This window comes from Carlito syrichta, unplaced genomic scaffold, assembly GCF_000164805.1.
Source record: "Carlito syrichta isolate Samal-C Ts95f unplaced genomic scaffold, Tarsius_syrichta-2.0.1 Scaffold311032, whole genome shotgun sequence".
In the NCBI taxonomy this organism is placed as follows: Eukaryota; Metazoa; Chordata; class Mammalia; order Primates; family Tarsiidae; genus Carlito; species Carlito syrichta.
Window position 1 is genome coordinate 43,567 of NW_007255128.1, and position 9,605 is coordinate 53,171.

Below are 9,605 nucleotides of genomic sequence, written 5' to 3' on the forward strand. Positions count from 1 at the left end.
GGGGGGGAGAGAGACAGATTGATTGATTCCCAAACTCTTAGGTTAGGAGCCTCTTTAGCTCCAGAACAGTCAAGTGTTTGAAGAGAACATCTGTTTTCAACATGTATACTCTGTGTATGCCCGATATTTTTTGCACCATAATGGAGTATAATTTCTAGTAATCGCCCAGTGATACCAATTGTTCTTATTTTGCACTTAACAATGTTGATCCTAAGTCTCTTCCTTAACAGCAGCTAGTTACTCAAGTATGTTTGTGCTTTTGGAATGTCAACAAATGCTACATCACCAAAACAGAGGCCCTCTCTCTTGTTTCCATCTGGGATTTTACTTTGTCTTAAAAAAAAAAAAAAAAAATAGTAAGTAGAGATTTAGACTGCTTTACACACTTGGTAATTAGCCATTAGAGAAAAAAACGTATTTTTAACCATCTGATTGATATAATAATTACTGTTTTTAAACTTTCTGGTCATAGAATTTTGGTGGTGGGTATCATGAGTCACAATTTGTAAGTATTTCATTTTAAGGGACCAAATCTTTTAAGTCCTTGGCAAACATTCACAAAGCACAAAAAGAGATGCAGGTTGTTTCCAAGGGATTACATTCCTCTTTGAACCATGCCTCTGTCCAAAAGAACTCGCACTTTTCTGTTGGATTTCAACAGAAACAAATTAGTACATATTTATTACTGCACACCCACTGTGGGTTAGGGCTCACTCAATCATCGGTTCATTTTTCTGTACTTCGTGCTAAAACTCATCAATTTTGTGCCTTTCTCTCCATTAGATCTACTGTTTGTGGGTTTCATTAATCACTGTCAAAATTGGTTATTTTGTTTTTAAAAAAATCCTTTGTTTACTCTCAATGATATCTGATAATTTGAGTCATGGAAGAAGAAATTATGTAGAATTAGAAGAGTCAAATGAAGCATTAAAAACTTCTTTTAAAATTTAAGGTCAGTTAAGTAATTTTTTGGAAATGAAACCACAAGGGAAGAAACAAAGCAAATAACCTAGAAATTTGATTTCAAAACACACAACTGACAAGGAAATGAATAAACGTGGTACAGTTTGTCACTCATGCCTGGTCCAATTTGGCATAATAAATGCTTTTAAATGAAGATGAACACACATTGATTCATAGGCACTATCTAATTAACCTTGACAATGTAGACACCAGGTATTACTTGGTTATTCCTATGATGCCAGCCATGAAACAGACAGTTTTTTCCATATAACCTGAATCTAAGAGTAATCAGAGCCTGCATGATATAAGTCAGAGCACCAAATAGGAAACTGGAAGCTAGACTAAAAGATGATAAATATACCTTAAGTCTTTAGTTTTAATTTATCTCTACAGAGAAGCTAAGGAAATCTACAGATGAAAGTGCCTGTGTTGCCTTTTAATTTGCAATAATGGAGATGGATATAATTAAGGGGGTGGCATTTATACATGTGGATGCAATTTTTGAGGCAGAATTCATTTTTGCCTTATAGTGTCTGATGGCAATTACAAGGCTGTTTGAGCTCTGTGTGTCCTAGTCTCAAGAAAGTATTGAATTTGTGATTTTAATATGCTTCTTCCTGCAGGCACTTTCCATGCCAGTGGGAATGCTCTGCACTGTCGGACCAAGCTCTCAGCATGTGCAGGAGCCAAGAAAGAGCCTAGCAAACAGTACTGCGGGGATACACCATGCATATATGTAGAGTTAGACAAGATTAGACAGCTCCACAGGGCACACCGCAGAGGCAACAACATTCTCAGAATGCCTGGAATATATATTAATGAGGCCTTAGATCTGCACTGTGCTTTGCAAAATATTTACAATATTTTAAGTAAAGAAAGATAGATGATAGATGATAGACATAGATATATAGATAAAAGCAATCTGTGAAATAGGCAGAGAAGGTAATATTACATACTTTTTAATAATGAAGAAACTGGATGCATAGTTATGCAATTTGCCTAAAGTCATGTGGTCAGCACATTTTAGAAAGAGGTTAGAATCCAAGGTTTTCTGACTCCAGATCCGGAGCTCTTTTGCATAGCCATATTCCCCTCCATTCACCACTCTTCTCGTGTCAAATTCTGGCTTCCCTTAGAAGTGAGGAAACTGAGAGTTATTACCAGAGCATCTTGAAGAAAAGCAGAAGAAAGCCCCTTCTGTTGTTACTTGTCTTACACCATGTTCACACTGACAAACCTGCCCTGCCTCAGCAGGCCTTAAGACCCAATCCCCCTACTAAAGGTAAGACATTAAGGGAAATGGGAACACAAGTCTGCAAACTGGCTCAACCACGACTCCATTAGTCTATCTATTTATTCATTCAAAAATATGTCTGAAGTATATCTTACATGCCATTTCTCCCTCTCACTTCAGTGCAAAAGTTGTTCCAGCCTCTGGAGTTCTGACTTATCCTGTCTAACCTCCTACAGAACATGACTTCATTAAATATTGTCTGTCTTGGCCTTATACTCAACATTTCCTGGCCCTAGAATCTATGATCAGTAGATAAGGGCTTCCTGGGCCATCTTTAGTTCAATTTGCTCCCTTTCATTCAAAGCCAAATGTTTTTTAAAAGTTGTCTCTACTTCCTAACCCCTCACTTATCTGACATTCTACTATAGTGTTATCCCCCTGTATGCTGCGGCCCATGCTGCTCCCTTGAGGGTCCTGAGAGAGAGCGGCAACAGATTAAGAAAGACACAGACACAAAGACATAGAGAAAAGCTGGGGCCAGGTGGGACAGTTTCCTCTGATGGAGGAGAAGTGGCCCCGAACTAGCTCAGCACATTTATTTTATAATCAAGCACTAGGGAAGTTGGAAGGGATTCAAGGTCTGTGAGGGAGCTATAACGGAATTATGTTGCCACCCGAATGGTGAGCTCTTCCGCAGTTATCTTGTTGTAACTAAGGCTTTATCCGTACTATGTGCACCCCGATGTGTGGGCATCTGAGACACCGTTTCATACAGAAGGCTGCATCCCTCATAGCCTGCCTTTGACTAGGATGCAGAGCTTCCAAGCGAGACCTTGCCTACGAACTCGGGGCCGTTTAAGCGAGACCTTGCCTTCACTTGGGGCCTTTACTCAAGGTCTGCTACGGTGACAGTGCTCGTCTGCTCCCCACATCACATCTGCTTCTGACACCTGTAGTCTGGTTTCTGTCTCCTCCTCTACACTGAACATTTCCTCACTTCTAGTTTCCTCATCATACTTCAGTTCTCAACCTCCTCTGTCTCTGTAGAAGTTGACACTTTTGTCCCCTCCTTTGTTCTTGGCTTTTGTGGCACTTTCTTCTTACCACTCTTTCCATCCCTTCTCAGTCACCTTCACTGACTTGTCTCTCTCTCATCACTTCATAAATACTGCGGCTCCCCTGATCTTGGGCCTCATCTTTTCTCAGAATCTACACTTTCCCAGGTAATCTCATCCAATACCTTAGTTTTAATTACTTCCCCAAATTTTTGTCTCCAGTTCAAATCAATATCCTGAGTACTGTTCTCACTCTACTCCAAGTACCAAGAGTTTTCTCAGTCAATCATTTCTGCTCTGCTCACCTTCCATTCTTAGACAACCTGTCAACCTATAGCCTGGAGGGGCCAACCTAAAACCCGTGTCAGGTCATTCTCTTTCCACGGGTGGTCACCTAACCCAAATGGTCAGGTAGATTCTCTTTATCTTTCTGGAATTTGAAATTGAGGCTTGGAGGTAGAAACAATTAGTCAAAGAGCTATGAAGTCATGGGGAGTTGAGCCAATGGAGAGCCCAACTATGTTCCCTGTCACTGGATTCTATGAGATTCTTCTAAACCTTCCAATAAGCCATGATTGCATCACCCAGTTTTATGGAGTTTTCTGACCCACACAGGCAACTTATCTTGTGTATACTAATCTCCTTGCTAGAAATATATTTTTGGATGGTATCTAAACTATTGGAGGTACCCTAAATTCAATATGTGCAACACAGAGCAATTCATGTCCACACTCGGCAATCCCAATTATACTTCTTATCTTGACTATTCGAAGCACCTCTCCTTAATTTACTGCTTGGAAATCAGAAGCTCAACTAATCTGACTTCTCCCTCACTCTTTACAGCTAGTAAATCCTCGATGCAACGTTAGCCACCATTTCCACCTCTAAATTGTTTTTTTATCTTGTGATTTCTTGCCTATGTTACTACAGTAACCTTGTGCATTTTCACCCTACAAAGTGCTCTCCCTAAATCGCATATATGCTAATGACTCTCCTGGCTAAAATACTTCAATGACTCCACCTTTATCCCTTAAGAATAAAGCCTGCCAGGTGGCTCAGCCTGTAATCCTGCGCTTTGGGAGGCTGAGGTGAGTGGATTGCCTGAGCCCGCGGGTTCGAGACCTGCCTGGCCAACTTGGCAAGACCTCATCTCTACAGTAAATCAAAAATCAGCCGGGCATGTTAGCGCATGCCTGTAATTCCGGCTACTTGGAAGACTGAGGTGGAAGGATCACTGGAGCCCAGCAGGTCGAGGCTGCAGTGGCTGGGAGCGGTCACTGCACTCCAGTCTGGGCAACAGAGTGAGATTCCAACTCAAAAAAAATAGAATAAAAGCCTAAACTTTTTATTATGACATCCAAGGCCCTTCACGATCCACCTCCTGTCTACATTTCTAACCTCATCAATTATCACTCTCCAATATATTTTCTCTGCTTCGGTCTCCCTGAATTACTGTGAATTCCTTATACACAGTGTGTTCTCTTTCTTCTGTACACCTCCACCTTTGCTGATCCCTCTGCCCAGAAGTATCTTCACATCTTTCTTTTTCTTTCCAGCTTCATTCATCCACACTGTTTTTCTCGGCTGAATGATAGTTGCTTATCTTTCAAGACCTACTGACATTTTCTTTAGAAAGACTTCAGTTAAGTATTCCTCTGACACTTGACATCAATGGCCCTCTGTCCAAGAAACTGACACAATATGTAACTACTCTTACTGCTTTTACAAAACTGTGAGAGCATGGCATCTTTGCATTCACCATGCCTAGTATATAGCAGATGCTCAATAAACGTTGGTTGAATAAATAAGACACTGAGAAGATGCAACATGTGCCCTCAAAGACCTCATGGAATTAATGGAAAATGAGAAAGCCTATAATTATTATCTAGCGAAAAGTTCTGTACCAGATAGGCTCAGGGGACTATGAGAAAGAAGGAAGGAACAATTTGCTCAGCTCAGGGGCCTTCAGAAAGAGAAGCATACAGGCTTGATGAGTAGGTAGAAAGTACTGAGTGAGGTAGACGAAATGGTGAAGGGTTTTAACTCCTTGCAGCCCGTGCCAGTCTAAGTATCTTGCACAAGTCACAAAAGCTGCTGTACATTGATATACTACTGCTAAGAGGCTCTCAACTCTAGATTAGTAAAAATAAATGCACTCTGAGGAAACCAGTTAATTGTCTTAGCAGTAGAAAACCCTGAAAATTTTTCAAACAATTGCAGTCCTTAAGACTATTCTGGATTCATTAAAATCCCAAACACGTCTCTCTCTTGGAAATTTTCCCTCTTGATTTTGAAACACCTGAGCAGTGTTAAAGAAATTAATCTGTACTTTCAAGTCAACCACACTTACTTCATCCAGTTGCTGTTTTAGATGAGCTGTTTGTTATTCTAGGAAGCTTCAGGGTCCTTATTGTAAGTTTTTTGACTTAGAAACAGGAAATCAGATTTTATCTCAAGGGTAATTTTAACCACAGTATTTAAACATTTCCAGTAGTTTCTAGACTTCATCAGAAGACTACTTCAATCTCCAATCATTTGAAGTATTCCACTTGGACAAGAATTCTTGTGTTTAAACTGTGCTGGATTTGCTAGTTGATATCTCTATAAACCCTGGTCAAAATGACTCCCAAAAATATACACACATTCTTGTGGAATCTTCTGGAAGTTAACTTATTCAAGGTCATAGGCACCAAACTTTAGACCATTATAATCATAAGAACAGATGATTAACTTAGAGTAAGATTTTAGTTACTGATCATTCTAAATAAGCTCCTTATCAGAACCAAAAATATACATTTCCTAACTGTATTAATAGGAAATAAAAAAGATTGTTGGAAAGCAAAACACTAACTCCTAAGGTTGCAGATGGGTTTTAATCCTTATTCATTGTAATTCCTTTAGGTCTATTAAGGGGAAATTTAGGGAACTGAAGAGTAAGACATAATTAATGTAACTTGGTAACTTATTCAGTGACAAATTATAAGGCAGCTACTATAACAGACTCCCACAAGTTTAGAAGGAACAAAGCACTTCTGTTTCAAGGATGGGTCATAATAGCCTTTCTCAGATAATTCTCACTTCATCTTTTCCCAATGGTTATCTGCCAACTGAGGAGCTTTTAATCCGGAATCCTTTTGTGTGGTTTCCATTTGAATAGTCTTTTAACATTTTTAATTCCATAGTGCTGCAGGAAAACTTTGCATTTTAAAATGTATATTCATGTCCATCTCTGCCAGACTCTGAGTTGATACTGGTTGATGGAATTGGCATTTTCAGGGTCTAAAAGTACCACTAAAAAGGACACTTCCCTCTCAACTGACATCAACATATTTTGATCTGTGCGTCTTTTTGAGAGATGATACAGACCTTGTTTGATAACCTAGTAGAAATGGGATGGATTACATGACTAGAAGTTTAAATCCAGTTGGAATGATCTTTATAACAAAATGAGCATACATAGATGGCCAACCCTGCTCTCTGAGTCATGGTTGATCTAGAATTTAAAGAGGAAGTCCGCCTCGCATTTCTTTCTTTAATGTCACATATTCCTTCAGTTTGCCCAGTCCTCCGAAGAGAAGCTCACAGCCACAGAGATTTTGAAATCACACAACTCGTAATTGTGAGTCACTGACTGATTCATCCTGTAAAGTAGCTAAATCTCTCATCTTCTACCATGGGCTTTTAATTCCTCCACTGGTAATTCAGAAGTGAGACTGTAGCTGCTATATATCACCATTATTGTTAGTTCTTAAAAAACATGTCAAAAGTTGATTTTTTTTAGCAAGGTTTATACTGAAATAAGAGATTGCCAGACAGATTAGAAAAGCAATGCTTTTAAACAGGAGTCAAAATTTCAAGTTAATATTTTAATAATTATGTCTTCATTTGGCTTAGTTTCACTTGAATTTTGGTCCAACAATCATGTCTTCAAAATATTCTGTATAAATCAAACAACACCAAAAAGAAAAAAAAAAAAGCCTAAACAGCATTCAGGAATTGAAATTTCATTGGATTCTGAAAACACTTCAAGAAGAAAACAAAATGAGTAATCACATTTGACTTGTAAAGCCAAAGGAAAACCCTTGTATATAATACAGTCAGGCACTTCTGATCTTCCTGGCCAAGAAAAAAAAAAAAAAATTATAGCCTTCCCTCACTTCTCTTGTCAAAACATCAAAAAAAGAAGCAGCTTCTGGCCTCCACTGATTTTTTTTTTTTCTTGTACCTGGGGAGCCCTTAAAACACTCCACAAGGGAAGTCAAGGAAGCCATGAGAGACTCAGGTGTGGGACACAGCAGTGGGGCTGCAGATGCAGCTTGTGCTACCAATACAAGTTGTAGTGCGGGTAAAGGTTACAGGTACACATTGTGCTACAGGTACAGGGTGCCATGTGTGGTGGGGTAGGTAGGCCAGAGTCACGGGAGTGAAAGTATTAACCAAGACTGTCGTGAATTAAGAAAGGCACAATGGGCAAGACAGAAGAGAGAGTGTCTGTTGTCTGCCCACTGATCCATTCTTAGCCTCATTCTCTCAGAAGGGTTAGGTTCTGTTAGTACTGGGTAATTGCAGCTTTGTATGTGAATAGGAAATGGAAGAGCCACTTCCTCTAAACTCATACCTTTGTGTTTAAAAGTTTCTTCGAAAAGAGCTGGCCCCAAAAATCTCATAACCTTGCTACTCAATGGGCCCCAGGGACCAATGGTATCAGCATCATCTAAGAACTTGATAGAAATGCAGAATCTTGGGCCCCACCCTAAACCCACTGAATTTGAATCTGAATCTTAATAAATTCCCCGGGTGATTTATATGCACATGAAAGTTTAAGTAGCATTACTCTCAGATTGTTACTGCATAACCTTACCCAGAAACTTTCCACCTGTGAGCCATTAGAATGAATAAGCAATGGAAGTTCAAATTAAGCTAAAAATAACTTCTCTTGCTCCTACATAAATTGATTTTCATAAAGTCTAAAAAACAACATGCTGAAGAATGGATATTTGCATTGTTGAACACAAAAAGTTCAAAAGCTACCATGTTTCCTATTGAGATTCTGCATCTCAACGAAGACTAAATGTTTCATTCCACAACAAAATGACCCCAAACAACCAACGCTCTCTACCAGGCCGATCCCTCAACAGCTGCAAAACCTTGGTAAAGTCTCAGATTTGGAATCGTTTTCAAGGATGTCAATAAAATACTGAAATTATGTTTCAAATGCCTGTAACAAATGCCAACTGACATTTTACCAGACACTGTTCTAAATCCTTAGCTATAATAATTTTTACTGGATCCTCCTAACTCCCAAAGATAGGTTCTGTCATTACCATCTTCATTTTACACATGAAGAAACTGATGCGTGAGAAGTCAAGTAACTTGCCTCAAAATGTAAAATAGACAGTAGCAGAGCTGGAATTGAAAGCCTCTTCCAGAGCTCAGAGGCTTAGCCATGAGGCTGTATCACCGCCAAACACCTGGGGTACTGCGTCTCTGCTCTCCACAGCCGCCTTGCAAGGTAGGTACAGTATACAGATGAGAACACTCTCATAGATCATAAGTGACCGAGCCTTTGTGTTTTCTCCCATTGTTCCACACTGCCTTGGATTCGCCTTCAAACCTACAAATCTCAGTTGTTCCTAATAGACTGGCTATGACATCTCAGCTTCTTACAGTTAGAGCCCAGGAGCTCGGTTCCCTCTGTCAGCGTAATAAACAGGTGGCTCAGCCTGTCATCCCGCGCCTTTGGGAGGCTGAGGTGAGTGGATTGCCTGAGCCTGCAGGTTCGAGACCCGCCTGGGCAGCAAGACCTCATCTCTACAATAAATCAAAAAATCAGCCGGGCGTGGTAGCGCATGCCTGTAATTCCGGCTACTTGGAAGGCTGAGGCGGAAGGATTGCCGGAGCCCAGCAGGTCGAGGCTGCAGTGGCCAGGAGCAGCCACTGCACTCCAGTCTGGGCGACAGAGTGAGACTCCAACTCAAAAAAAAAAAAGAACTCTTCTCCTCCATCCCCTTTTCTCCAGCCACACCACATGTGTATTTTACATACCAAAGGGCGTCAAAAAATAGAAAGAAATTGTTTTGGAGGGGACAGATCCTTAGTAGCACAGGCTTCCCCTGCTAGGTAAGTGTTCTAAGAACCCATCAGCATCTGTGTACCAGCTAGCATTATTGTGAGAGGTTGTTTGACCTCAGTGAATTTTTTTTTTTTTTTTAGAGACTCCTTCAACATGTTTGTCCATTTCATGATGGGTGATTCACAAGTGCACCTGCCCACACCTCACTGAGTATTCAGCAGTTTTTGACCAAAACGGTATGACACCTGTGCCCCACCCTACCTATTCACTGGATCTCACC